We start from the raw sequence: 14,310 nt of genomic DNA, 5'->3' as shown, positions 1-14,310 counted from the left end.
GCTGCCTGGCTGTCACAGTGCTTTCTTCACTGGCCATCCCATTGCCGCCCTTTCTCCTCTTTCTCCCTTTCTAGCCAACCGGATGCTCTTGAAACTCATCAGAGCCTGCCCCCTCAGCTCAGAACCCTCCCAACCCCATCTGTTCTCCAACCTAGAACTCACCTGGCCCAGTGTTATCCTGCCCCACTACATGGGACCACATGGCTCTCCCTCCTGCCTTGCACTCTCCACTCCAGCCACACCGGCCTCCTTGCCATTGCCTCAGGTGGCAAACTTGTTCTCTGCCTCAGGGCCCTTGCACATGCCCTCTTTCCCCAGGTAAGCCCCGTGGCCTCTCCTTCACTTTATTCACCCTTCAGAGGTGAGCCTAAATTAAAATAGTCTGGTCACTGCCACTCTCTACCTTCTTATGCCTCTCTAGCTTTGTAAACTGTGCCCTCGATGGTGTGCTGTGTGTTCACTGTTTCACTTGCTTACTGTTTGTCTCCCTCCAGTGTCAGCTCAGCAGTGGGGGGACTGTGTCTGTTTGGCTCAGAGGGGAGGTCCTGGTGCCTAGTTGGTGCCTGGCATGTGGAAGGATATTTGTTCACTGGCTGAATGAAAGGGGAGGCCTTGAGGAGCACACTTCCCTGGCTTGGCAGTGAGTGAGAGGGAGGGACTGACAGTGACGCTGAGGTTTCTGCCTGAACGAGGAGAGGGATCACCTGGCCGCAGGCTGGGGACACTGGGGCTGTACTGATGGAGGGGGCACAGTTGGGGAGGGAGAACCATCTCCCTAGGACTGGGGGCTCACAGCCTGTGCCGACTTCCCCATCCAGAGACCTCACACTCCTGGGGTCCTATCCCCTACCCTCTACCTATGACCCTGACTTGCTGGGGGCCAGACATGAGCTTTTGGCCCTTTGGGTGCACCGGGCCTTCTCTTTCCTCTTCTCTCTGTATGATGATGTGTCTGAGGTCTTCAGGAAGAGTCCAGGCCCTGGAAATAGGGAACCTGGGTCAGGCCTAGGCCTCAGTTTCTCTGCCTGTCCAATGAGGTAGACAGTGCAAGAGGGCAGATGCCTAGGTGCAGATCCCAAGGGTGAGATGAGCTGTTGGGAAGGTGCAGTGCCCTGCTGCCCACTACCCCCTGCAGACCCCGGCAGAGCAGCCTGGCCCTTCAGGGCTCCCAGGCAGCTAAAGTGCTGGCCTCCTGCCGGGCCCCAGAACCGAGAGCTGGTATCCTGGGAAAGGGGAGTAAACACCTTGCGGCCAGGCCCCTAGAACCGTCAGAGCACCAGGGGCCAGTACTAGGGGTGAGAATCAGGGTGTTCCAGGGGAAGGAGCCTCAGGGCAGGGCTGGGCTGCACGGGGCCCACACACAGGCCTGGCTTGCCGGGCCCAGAAAGTTCTTCCTCTCTTGCTCTGCCTTCCCCCGTTCTCGGTTCATGCTCACAGTTGTGGCCACACCCAGGCTCTGCCCTCATGATTCCTTCTTAATGCTTTTCTTTATGTCACTTGGTTTGCACTGAGTTACATTGAATCATTTTTTAATTAATTAATTAATTAATTTATTTATTTATTTATTTTTACATTGAATAATTTAGACACATGGAAAAATAGAGAATAATGTTGTAAACCATATACCCAACATCCAGATTACCATTAGCATTTCCCATAATACTACTTCTATTTCTTTTTGAGATAATGTGATGTGAATTATAGATATGAATTTTCATCTCAAATACTTTAGTCTGCATCTCTAAAAAATAAGGCTATTTCCCCACATACCACTGGAGCATTGTTTCACTCCAGAATGTTGATTTTTCTCCGATAGCTAATATTTAGTCCACAACTGACTTGCCCAAGTGTCCCCAAAATGTGTTTCACAGTTGACAATGGGTTTATTTATTTTTATTTTTTAAAGATTTTATTTATTTATTTGAGAGAGAGAGCAAACATGCCCACAAGTAGGGGGGGAGGGGCAGAGGGAGAGAGAGAACCTCAAGCAGACTTTGTGCTGAGTGCAGAGCCTGACGCAGGCTCAATCTCAGAACCCTGAAATCATGACCCCAGCAGAAATCAAGAGTCAGATGCTCAATTGACTGAGCCACCCAGAGGCCCCAACAATGGATTTATTGTGAAAGAAAACTTGATGCATGAAATGAAAGCAAGTGTCTTCTGCCATAAATAGAAGGTACCTCTGGAAATGGACCCAGTGTCAGACTACATGGCACCCAGGCTATAGCTGAGGCCTGCCCTTTATTTGTTGTAAGAGTGATGAGTGGGCATGGGTTGTTAAAGACAGAGCAGCTGCAGCAGAGACTTTCTCACTGTTGGAATAAGACTTGAACTTGGAAAGGGAACCTCTTTCTCCATGTCAGGATGTGTGCCATTTAACACAGGGCTGGTCTGCAGGGGTAGGGAGATGTAAGCAGGACAAGAGAGTAGCTCCTTCCCAAGGCTGCAGAAGGTTCTGGAGATGTAGTGGGAAGATCACCAGGCAGGGAGCTGGGAGGGTGTGGGCCTGTCCTTACTCTGATTTGGGTCTCTGTGTTTCTGTCTGTAAAATGGGGGAAGTGGTAATGCTAGGACAGGGCCTCCCCACTGCATCACTCCCTGCCATGCCACCACCTGACAGTATCTCATTAGGACCTGTGTGACCTGTGTGAACCCTGTGACCCGGCTTCCTACCTCAAACCTTTCTCTGTTCTGGGCTGGCTAGCTCCCTCCTGTTCACTCTTCAGGTTTCAAACCAGATGCCACCTCCTCCTAGAAGCCCACCCTGACTTCTGGCATGGGTTCAGGCCCCTCATTTGGACTCCACCGCTGCCCTTGATGACTCAGAACTGCAACCCTAATGGCTTCTCTGTCTCTCCTGACAGCTGTGGGCAGGAAAAGCTGAGAGCATTTGTCTCCTTCTCCACTGTGTCCCAGCCCCTACCTTGGTGCCTGGCACATAGTAGGGGCTCAATAAATGTGTTGAATGAACAAATTATTATTACTACATTTTGTCAGATCTGTCTGCCTCTTCAGGGCTCTGGGCCTGGGCATTTGGCCTTTCCTCCCGTCTCTCCCCATCCCTTCTTCCTTTTCTCACAAGTATTTGTGCCAGGTGATGTTCTAGGCTTGGGAGATACAGGCAAGGCACCTGCCCTAGTGGAGCTGACAGTCAGTGAGGAGAGGCAAATGAAAACAAGTATACAAAATAGTCTCAGATGTTATTTATGGAGTGTAAGACAGACAGGAGCTTTGGAACAGCATTCGAGAGCCTTGCTGAGAAGGTGACATTTATCTGAGTGGAGCCTTGAGTGAGAAGGAGCTGGCAGGCGAAGATCTAGTGGAAAGGCATTCCTGGCAGTGGGAACTGCATCTGCAAAGGATCTGAAGGGCGAACCTGCTATGGCGGGGGACAAAAGGCAGGTGCAGGGATGAGGTCTGAGAGGAAGCAGGGCCAGGCTGGGCGGGGAAGGCTGTTCTGAGTCCTCCAAGGCCAGTGGGAAGATGTGAGTGGGAAGAGGCTGGGATCTGATTTGCTTTCTTTCCAGCTCTACTGAGATATAGCTGACATGTAACGTTGTGTAAGTTCAAGGTGCACGATGTGAAGATTTAATACATGTATATATCACACACACCTACCACAATGCCTTGTTAACACGTGTATCACCTCACATAGTTACCTCTGTGTGTGTGTGTGTGTGTGTGTGTGTGTGTGTATAACATAGTGCCTTGGTGAGAATATTTAAGATCTGCTCTCTTAGCAGCTGTCAAATATATAATACAGCAATCTTAACTGTAGTCACCATGCTGTGCATTTTGGTTCTCAGGACTTACTCATTTTATGACTGGAAGTTTAGATCCTTTGACCAACATCTCCTCATTTTCCCCTCAACCCCTAACAGCCACCATTCTACTCTGTTTCTGTAAATTCAGGGTTTTATTTAAAATTCCTCATATAAGTGAGATCACATATGATCTTTCTCTTTCTGAATGATTTCCCTTAGCATGATACCCTGCAGGTCCATCCATGTTGTTGCAAATGGCAGGATTTCCTTCTTTTTCTTTTTTATAGCTGACCAATATTCCATTCTATCTACCTGTCTATCCATCCATCCATCCATCCATCCATTGGCAGAGACACAGGCAGAGGGAGAAGCAGGCTCCATGCAGGGAGCCCGACGTGGGATTCGATCCCGGGTCTCCAGGATCGCGCCCTGGGCCAAAGGCAGGCGCCAAACCACTGCGCCACCCAGGGATCCCCATCTTAGATTTTCTATACTTATTTGTTCGTCACTAGACACTTAGGTTTTTCCATGTCTTGGCTCTTATTAATAATGCTAACACAAACATTGGGGTGCAGATATCTTAGAGATACTGATTTCATTTTTTTTGGTTATACACACAGAAATGGGATAGCTGGATCATATTCTAGTTCCATTTTTAATAAAATATGAATCTCCATACTGTTTTCCATAGTGGCCACACCAATTTATAATTCCACCAACAGCACACACAAAGGTTCCCTTTTCTCCACATCCACGCCAGCATTTGGTATCTCTTGTCTTTTTGATAATAGCTTTCCAACAGGTGGGAGGTAATATCTCATTGTGGTTTTGACTTGTAGTTCCCTGATGATGAATGACGTGCACTTTTTCATGTACTTGTTGGCCATCTGTATATTTTCTTTTGAAAAATGTCTATTCAAAAACTCTATTTTTTATTTTTTTTATTTTTTTCTGCCTATTTTTTAATTGGAAGTTTTGTTTGCTGTTGAGTTATGTGAGTTCTTTATATATTTTAGATATCAACCCCTTATCAGATATATGTGCAAATATTTTCTCCCATTCCATAGGTTGGCTTTTCATTTATTATTATTATTATTATTATTATTTTAAATAGCAATAGAGTTAACATACAGTGTAATATTAGTTTCAGGTGTACAAGATAATGAATCAACACTTCCATACAACACCTGGTGCTCATCACAAGTGTACTCCTTAATCCCCCTCATCTGTCTCCCCCATCTCTCCACCACCCTCTCCTCTGGTGACCATTAGTTTGTTTTTTATACTTAAGAGTCTGTTTCTTGGTTTATCTCTCTCTCTCTCTCTCTTTTCCTTTGCTCATTTGTTTTGTTTCTTAAATTCTGCATATGAGCAAAATCATACGGTATTTGTCTTTCTCTGACTTATTTCACTTAGCATTATACTCTTACACTCTCTAGCTCTGTTCATGTTGCAAATGGCAGGATTTCATTCTTTTTATAGCTGAATAATATTCCACTGTATGTATGTATATATATATGCATATATATATACACACATACATATACACATAAATATGGCCTATACACATATATATACCACCATATATACCACTTCTTCTTTATCCATTCATGTATCAATGGACACTTGGGCTACTGCCTTTTCATTTTGCTGACTTTCTCTTCTGCTTTGTAGAAGCTGTTTAGTTTTATGTAGATCCATTTGTTGATTTTTGCTTTTGTTGCTTCTGCTTTTGTTGTCATATCTAAAGAATCATTGCCAAGACCAATGTCAAGGAACTTTCTTTCTTTCTTTTTTGGAACTTTCTCCCTATATTTTCTTCTGGGAGTTTTATGGTTTCAGGTCCTAGGTTTAAGTCTTTAATCAATTTCTAGTTAATCTTTAAAAAAGATTTTATTTATTTATTCATGAGAGACACACAGAGAGAAGCAGAGACACAGGCAGAGGGAGAAGCAGGCTCCATGCAGGGAGCCCGACGCGGGACTCGATCCTCCCTAGGGATCACGCCCTGGGCCGAAGGCAGATGCTCAACCCCTGAGCCACCCAGGGGCTCTAGTTAATTTTTGTGAGTGGTGTGACATAGTGGTCTAATTTCATGCTTTTGCGTGTGAATATCCGGTTTTCCCAATGCCACTTGTTGAAGAGACAGTGGGGTTTCTCCATTGAGTATTCTGTGTCAAATATCATTTGGTCATATATGCCTGGGTTTATTTCTGGGCTCTTGATTTTTTTAGTACCAGAACCATACTGTTTTGATTCTTATAGTTTTGTAATGTCCATTTATGTTTTAAAAGATTTCCCTGAGCTGAGGGAGGGCAGGTGGGGGAGAGAAGGCAGGAGTGGCCCCTGGTCTGCCGCAGCCTCCAGGCAGAAATGGGTTAGCTGAGCCCCTTTCCAACCCATCTCTAGCATGAGCTGTCTGAGCTGCCTGAGCATGTGTTGAGGATGGTCCTGGGTTGTGGGCTTGGGGCTCCCAGTGTCTGTCGGTGTCTGGACCTGTGGGATGGGCCTGAACAAGAATGAAAGGGCAGTGGGGCTTGGGCTCATTTGCATTTGATTTGCATGTGGAACTAAGGGGTCAAGTTGAAAGCTGTAGAGGCCTATACCAGTCCCTCGGGTGTAGGGTCTCTGGTGCTATGACAGACAAAGATTCTATCTCCAGGCCATGACCTTGCAGTTCAGGCGGGGCCCTATTTCTCCACCTGCCTCTGGCCTGACCCTGCCATCTGGGTTTGGAACACTAGGAGGACAAAGGATCCTCACTCTCTGAACCATTTTCTCCTATAGAATCCCATCTGTCAGGCCCAGCCTCTGACCTGGGACAGCTCTGTTAGTTCAGGCCCAAGAGTAGGGGAGGGGATGCCCCTCTAACCCTAAGGGGGCCCCAAGCCTCTCCTCTCAGCTTCTGCCATCTGTTCTGGGCAACGCTAGCCTCCTCCTGCTTCTGTCACTTGCTTGATGTGATCCAGGCCAGTCAACTCTCCTCTCCCCCTTCTGGGCCTTGGTTTCCCCCTCTGTCACGTGCAGAGGTGGGATTGGGTTGCTTTTCCAAAGAGGAGGGACTTGTGTCTCACTCTTGTAATTGTTGCTATATCCACAATCCACGTGTTCTATTAGTAACTTCAACTTTTGGAAGGAAACATGTGCCCCTTTGCTTAAACAGATTTAATTTGAAAAGAAATTCCATGCTATCTCCATACGTGGAAATTCATTATTGTTTGCCATAATTGGAAAGATTCTGGGGAGAAAAAAAATAATGGAATGGGAATAGAACAATGTCATTAAATACTAGTCTTGCTTCAAGTGCAAGAAGCCTGATACATTTATAAGATATTGCAGAAAAGACAAAACTATGGAGAAAGAAAACAGATGAGTGGCAGAGTGAGGCAGAGGGAAGTGACAGTAAAACACAAGAGGGAAGTGCCCCAGGTGATGGAAACATCTCTACTATAGTGACTGCAAGTGTATACATTTGTCAAAAATCAGAGAAGTGAACACCTGAAGTTGGCAAATTTTGTTATATTTAAATTTCCTTTAACAAGGCAAGTTTTAATTAATTAATTAATTATTTATTAAAAATTTATTTATTTATTCATGAACAACACAGAGAGAGAGAAGCAGAGACACAGGCAGAGGGAGAAGCAGGCCCCATGCAGGGAGCCCCATGTGGGACTTGATCCCAGATCCCATGATCATGTCCTGAGCCAAAGGCAGATGCTCAACTGCTGAGCCACCCAGGCATCCCAAGGCAAGTTTTTATAAAGAAACAAATAAAAATTCCAGTTGGGTCCTCAGTCTGAGGACCCCTCTTGTGGCAAAAATTAGCACATGTAGGGAGAGGCTAACTCACTGAAGAACAGCAAAAAAGGATGGAACGGTATCCAGGGGAAGACAACTTCCACTCTGGAGCTGTGCTAATACAATAGCCACTAGCCTTGTGTGGCAAAAAGCTGTTTAACTTAATCCAAACTCAATAAAATTAAAATGAGCATATGAGCCACATTTCAAGCAGCTAGCGGCCACTGTACTGGGCAACTGCAGAACATTTCTCCATCACAGCAAGTCTTGGTAGATACCACTGCCCTAGAGGATCTATTTGATGCATATAATTTAAAAACAGTCATGCCCCTGTCTCCTACTTTGAGAAACGCTGCTTGGTTTGATCTAACCTCACTGTGTGAAAGCCACCACCTCTTTTCACTTTGCATGATGACCCAAAGACCATTTCACTTATGCGGTCTAAGAGCAGAGTGAGTAAGGGACAGGCAGTGTCAGGTAGGGAGAGATAGGTAGGGGGCCATAGAATCAGGCTCATAAAACAAAATCCTAGGAATTCTGAGATATAAGGAAACCAGAGATAAGGGAATAGCCCAGACCAATTGGCCCTGGGTGTTAGGAGTATTTTTCTTTGGTGGCTACAATGTAATCACAGAAAATGACAGACCACAAAGAAGTAAGTCATGAAGGGTGTTATCAATAGTCCTTGCTCAAACTAAGACGGCACAAGAATCTCAAGGCCATAAGCTCCCTGGCCAAGTTTTCTTTTCTTTTTTAAAAAATTTTATTTATTTATTCATGAGAGACAGAGACAGAGACAGAGACAGAGAGAGAGAGAGAGAGAGAGAGGGGCAGAGACATAGAGGGAGAAGCAGGCTCCATGCAAGGAGCCAGACAGGGTACTGGATCCCAGGTCTCCAGGATCAGGCTCCGGGCTGAAGGCGGTGCTAAACGGCTGAACCACCCGGGCTAACCCCTGGCCAAGTTTTCAATAAAAGACCAGCTTGTTGGTTTCAATAAAAATCTTCAGTGGCAGCCCTGTCTGGACGTCTCTCACTTCTAAGAGCTTTCTCTGTATCCTTACTTAATAAACTTCTATTGCTTTACTAAAATTCCTTTGTCAGAGAGATTCATTCTTCGACTCCGTGAGACAAGAACCTGGCTCTCCCACTTCAAGCATGTGGTGGGCATATAGAGTTTTAGACTGAGGGGATTCTAAGGATTTGAAGACCTCAGGATTAAAAAATTCTGGGCTATTCAGATTTGAAATCTGTCCCTGGTCCTGGGGCATGAGGGTTTTGGAGTGAAGAGCTAATGGGGCTCAGTCAGGGCCAAATCCAGAGGGATCCTCAGGACTGTCTGCACCTTTCCCTGTTTCCTGCAGCTGCCAGCCTATTTCTAACCTCCAGAAGATTTCTGGAAGCCCTAATTTGCTCTGTGCTGGCTGCATGGTGCAAGCGTGTAGGGTTTGCGATTTCTCAGGAGTCCCTATGGTTGTACTGTATAATCTCTGATATTGTCATCTGCAATTAGCATAGTGCACATTTATTGCGCTGTACTTTGGTCAGGTCCTGTGCTAAGCATTTTGCAGGCATCATCCTAGGTACTCAAGGTAACTCCTTACAATGTAGGTGCAGTTATTTCCATTAAAGATAAAGCGATTGAAAGTCCAGAGTTTAAGAAATGTTCCCAAGTCTGGCAGCAGGTGGGTGGTAGAACCGGGACTGGAACCCTGACTGACTGACCCCAGAATTCTTGATCTTGGTCTTAAATTGCTGCTTTTTATCTTTAAATTCTAAATGCCTCGCTGTGGCCTAGAGAAATTTCACATTGATCCTTTCCTGTCCTTCTGTTCCAGCCGTTGGCCTTTGGCTCAAATATACCAAACTCATTCTTACCCCAGGACCTTTGCACATGTTTTCCCTCTCAGCCTTTCTCAGATTTCCACATGACTGTCTCTCCTCCCACCCTCCTTTTTTTTTTTTTTTTTTCCACCCTCCTTTTTTAAATGGGGTGAGGAGCAGAGGGAGAGGGAGAGAGAAAATCTTAAGGAGGCTCCATGCCCAAGCAGGAACCCAATGCATCTCATCACCCCAAGATCATGACCTGAACTGAAACCAAGAGTTGGCCACTTAACTGATGGAACCATCTGGGCACCCCTGCCTCTTTTTTATGCTTCAGGCCTCACTTCAGAGAGGCCTTCCTGACCATGTATATATATATAAAGCCGTCCCTTTTCTATCACACCCATTGCCTTTCTCTGCTTTACTCTTATTTATAACATGTCTTGCTTGTTGGTTCAGTTACTCATCTATTGTTCTGTCTCCCTCACTAGAATGTGACTTCTGTGTTCCCACCTTTCTTCCTATAATTGGCACAGACCAGGGACTCAGAAAATATTTGTTGAATGAGTAAATACATCCTGAAACCAACCAGGAGGAGGCGAAGGTGGGGTGGTCTGCAGGGGTGAGTGCAACTTGCATAGTCCTCTTTCCAAACTGGCAGCTGCCCTTTCCTAACTGCTCAGATGGAAAGCCAAGGCTCAGAAGAATGCCCAGCCCAAGCAGCAGCTCAGTGATAATAGCCCCCCCTGGAGAGCCCATTGTTATGCTCCCCAAGCCCTTTCTCAGGTGGCACACCAGGAGATGTCCAGGAGGTCAGCAGGGGGCTATCGCCACCTCTACTTACCTGACAGGAAGTCTTCAGACTGCAGGGCCAGGGCACTTGCTCCCAGAGCCAGTATGGCGGGGGTGGGGGGGTGGGGGTGGGGTGGGGAGGTGGGGGGGTGGGCGCAGGAGCCCAGAGGAGAGCCGCCTGACCAGCTCGAGGTCTGTGGGAGCTGCCTGGGCTAGAAGCTGATAGGAGCTCCCCCAGGGGGTTTCAACCTTGGCTGCACATGGAAACCTGCTGCCGGAGCCCCTGTCCCAGAGGTTCCAATGTAGTTGCAACCTGGACATTGGGATTTGTGAAAGTCTCTAGGTATTATCTATTGCGGCATAACAAATCATCACAAAACTCAGTGGCTTAAGACAAAATAATCATTTTTTTTTCCATGTCTTGGATCAGTTTCTGTTGGATAAGAACTGAGGAGGGGCTTGGCTCGGCAGTTCTGTCTCAGAACCTCTTACTAGGCCTCACGTGAAGGCTTGAGAGGCTGCCTCCCCTGGGACCAGAAAGGAACTGTCCTTGGTCTACAGTTCACTCCAGTGCCTGCCTCTCAAACCACCTGGAGGCCTCCAAAGAGCCAGTTTCCACCGGCCAAAACAAAATACAGCCACGGGAGGCACAAGGGATCGGGAGCTGGTATCCGAGGATGATTTCATATCACTTTCAAGTTGAGTAGAGGAAACACTGCCAAGGTCAGGGTGCTGGAGGAAGCACCAAAGCAGCTGCAGGCCTGTGGATGGGGCAAGATGTTATTGTTGTTCACACCCTGGGTCAGGATGAGACCATAAGGATCATCTAGCTCTCTTTTATCTGGGCACACTAATGACAGCCTGTCCACCCTCCTATTCTTGCAGGCTCTCCCTCCCCACTCCCACATGGTGGGAGAAGGGAAGGACCAGATGATTTTAATCACTGTGAGCTGCTACCAGGGGCTTAACAAATCCTCGAAGACAGGGAGCATCGCCCATATGCTGATGGCAAGTGAAGATGCCCAGAGTTCTAGAATCTGAGTGTACCCAAAGAATGTCTCTTTATGTGGCCTAACTTGGAGTCCAGGGGAAGTTCCTTCTGCCCTCTGTCTGCCCTCTGTTTGCCAAAGGGAATAAAGCTCAGGATTTTTGTGTTATCCTATTTGTTTTAAGCTCCAGGGCATGTAGGGCAGAGGCAAGTTTTGAAGATGCAAGGGTCAGCAGGACCTTTATCCAAACATCTTAAATACCTCCCAACCCCTGATTAAAGTTTTACATCTCAGAGAAGAATCCAACCACAACACAATTGTTGTCATTCTCATTTTAATGACAGGGAAGCTAAGGCCTGGCAGGCACCCTAGCAATGTGTTTGCAGGGTCATATGCTTCTGAAAAACTTGCCAAAGTGAGATATTTGAACCTCACTCTGGTGAAACCACCATCTCCTTCCATTCTGACTTCCCTTCATGTCAGATGCTGTTGGAGGGAGTGTGAGCATTTTGGGGATTTGGCTCAGGGGACCTTGACATTTAGTGTGGGTTTAGTGGTCTTATTATATTGTTTCCGGTCACTTTTGTGAAAAGTTATTACCAACTGGTGATGACTTCCAGGAATACCCCTACCTAGCACACTGAGGTGTTCTGTGACATCTGCCACAACCAACACTGTGACATGAAAGTGCAGGGTCAGAGGTCATATCTCAGTATATATAGATGAATGGTTTTACAGTGCCCACCAGTATACCACTATACTGTAATACCATGAATGGTATTACATACCACCAGTATGTAATAGAGAAGAGGTATGAAATATATATATTGGGCCAGAAGAAGCTTGTTTGTGACAAGTATTATGGAGGTATGCCAATTTTGTAATTCACAGAACTAATGTTATTTTTCTACATTTTGTAAAATTTGTGGAATTTGCCATTTGTTGAGGTTTCTTTTATCTTTCTAACCAATCACTTTTTACTACCTAGTTCTAAATTAGTAATTTTGTAGCTTTTTTCTTAAATAAATCTCCCTAAATTGCATAAACCTCAGGAAGTACATAGTCTGAATCTGACCCTGCTCAGTTTTCTCTGTTGTTTATGATCACAGGACTCTCCTTGTCCTTCCTCACTGCTGCTGCCAACAGGTGTTGTACAAAGTTTACATGGCAATATAACAGAAGGGTTCAGAGGACTCCTGCGGGATCCAGACAAACCGTAGTTTTTTTCATTTATAAAATGAGAATACTAATAGAATCTCTCTCCCCACATAGTAATGAAGTCAAGTGAGAAAATATGTGTCAGGCCTTGAGCACAGTCTAGCAGAGGGCATAGTTAGTGCCACAGTTGACATTTAGCTGGTCATCACATATAGTTGGACTCCCTGTTAATGACGGTATCTATTCTGATTTGTTTGGTGCCCATGCCAGAAGGAGCAATCACTGTAAGCTAGTGATAGCTGGTGATTAGTCCCCCTCCCCCACTGGCCCAAAATATGTATATAGTAAGTGCTCAGTCAATGACAATCCAATCAAAGAATGAAAGTCTCCATCTGGATTAGAAAACAGGTTGGCTTCAGATTCAACAATGCCCTAGACCCAAACAGTGACTCACAGCTGTGAAATTTCCTCATCTCAAAGGGTGCTTAGAGTTCATTTATTCGAATCCTTTTTAAAAACCTGTGGTTTTTTCCATTGACATATTTAAGTGTTGGAAAGTGGAAAATCCACAAAAGCACAACAAAGAAATGAACTGCTATTATAAATGATTATACATGTGACATTGCAATTATGTACTTAATATGTAGTTATGTGTACATAGTGCTTTGAAACATACTTTTATTTTTATATTATAGTTGCACAGAGAGAGAGGCAGAGACATAGGCAGAGGGAGAAGCAGGCTCCATGCACCGGGAGCCTGACGTGGGATTCGATCCCGGGTCTCCAGGACCGCGCCCTGGGCCAAACGCAGGCGCTAAACCGCTGCGCCACCCAGGGATCCCTGAAACATACTTTTAAAAAGCTTTCTTTGCATTTTCCTCATACTTTAAATATCTTTAACTACATCATTTTTAATGACTGCATTACAGTCATCGGGACTGTGGGGATAATTAAGGGTACCTATCTCAAAGGGTTATGCCATGAGCACTGACCGGAGCTATGTCATGTGAAGAGACCCAGCATTTGTAAAAGGCTAGATAAACTTAGCTCTTCCGCAGGATGGCTTTATATAACCAATCCTTTTTTTTTTTTTTTGCTGAGCATTGGAGTTATTTCCATTCTTTTGCTATGGCAAATAACGCTGGGCTATATTAATCTTTGCTCATATCTTTGGTCATTTCCTTAGTAAAGTTCAGGACTGCTGGGTTTGCACATTTCACAATTTCCCACTGAGCACGTAGGGGAACAGAGAGAGAAAGGGGCTGGCCCGGGCTCACACAGCGAGCTGCAAAGGCGGACCTGGAGACTAGCTGGGGAGCCCAAAGGGCGCCTCATCGTGTTGGGGACCGGGAGGAAGGCCTGGCCAAGGGATAGAACCAGGCTCCAGAGCGGCGGCGGCCGCGGGAGCAGCAGGCCGGCGGGGCAGAGCGGCGCTGGGCTGGGGGGCGAGGCTGGGCGCTCGCTCGCGGGGCCCAAGCTAAGCGGTCGCCTGGCAACCCAGGCGGCGCGGCGTTCGAACGGAAGCGAGGAGCCAATCAGGATGTCCGGGGCAAACCATTCCGGCGGCGGGGGGAGAGCGGCGAGCTCACTTCCCTTTCCTCTGCGCCCCGGGGACCTCCGGGCCGGCGGGGGCCTGGGGACAGCCTGGTGCCCCGGTCCGTCTCGGGTACGCGCAGCCGCTCGGAGGAGGCCCCTGCGGGTCCCCACGCCGGGTTGGGGCGCACCGAGCCGCCTTGGACGCGGCCATTCCCAGCCCGGGTCCGAGCTGTCAGCCTCTTCCAAGACCCGCACGGGCGGAGCCGGGACTCGCCGAGCTCCGGCTTCAGGTGAGGGGGCGGGTGGTCTGGGTCGGAGGGGGTCCGGTCGCCGAGCGCCTGCTGTATACGTCCTCCCGGCGTCGTACGTGCGGGAGGAGGTGGTACCCTCATTTCACCGAGGAGAACGCTGAGGCGCCCGGAGGCAAGTGTCCCATCCCTGGCTGAGAAT

The 14,310-nt window shown here is 47.0% G+C and overlaps 1 protein-coding gene across 6 annotated transcripts in view; it reads left to right on the top strand.

The window, feature by feature from the left end:
• The window catches only part of FAM110A (family with sequence similarity 110 member A), a 146,234-nt gene that overhangs the window by 111,654 nt on the left and 20,270 nt on the right, over nucleotides 1-14,310 (top strand). For 2 of the 6 annotated variants that reach the window (XM_025469592.3, XM_049100194.1), the window contains exon 1: nucleotides 13,904-14,150. The exons of 1 other annotated variant lie outside the window; for it this stretch is intronic. The gene's annotated coding sequence lies outside the window, so the exon portion shown is untranslated. Of the gene's footprint in view, nucleotides 1-13,903; nucleotides 14,151-14,310 lie in introns of those variants that run through there. 3 more of the 6 variants (XR_004808903.2, XR_003145023.3, XM_025469589.3) reach the window with 2 other exon arrangements.

This window comes from Canis lupus, chromosome 24, assembly GCF_003254725.2.
Source record: "Canis lupus dingo isolate Sandy chromosome 24, ASM325472v2, whole genome shotgun sequence".
Lineage (NCBI taxonomy): Eukaryota > Metazoa > Chordata > Mammalia > Carnivora > Canidae > Canis > Canis lupus.
Note: the sequence above shows the minus strand (reverse complement) of the source record. Positions and strands in the feature narration are given on the sequence as shown.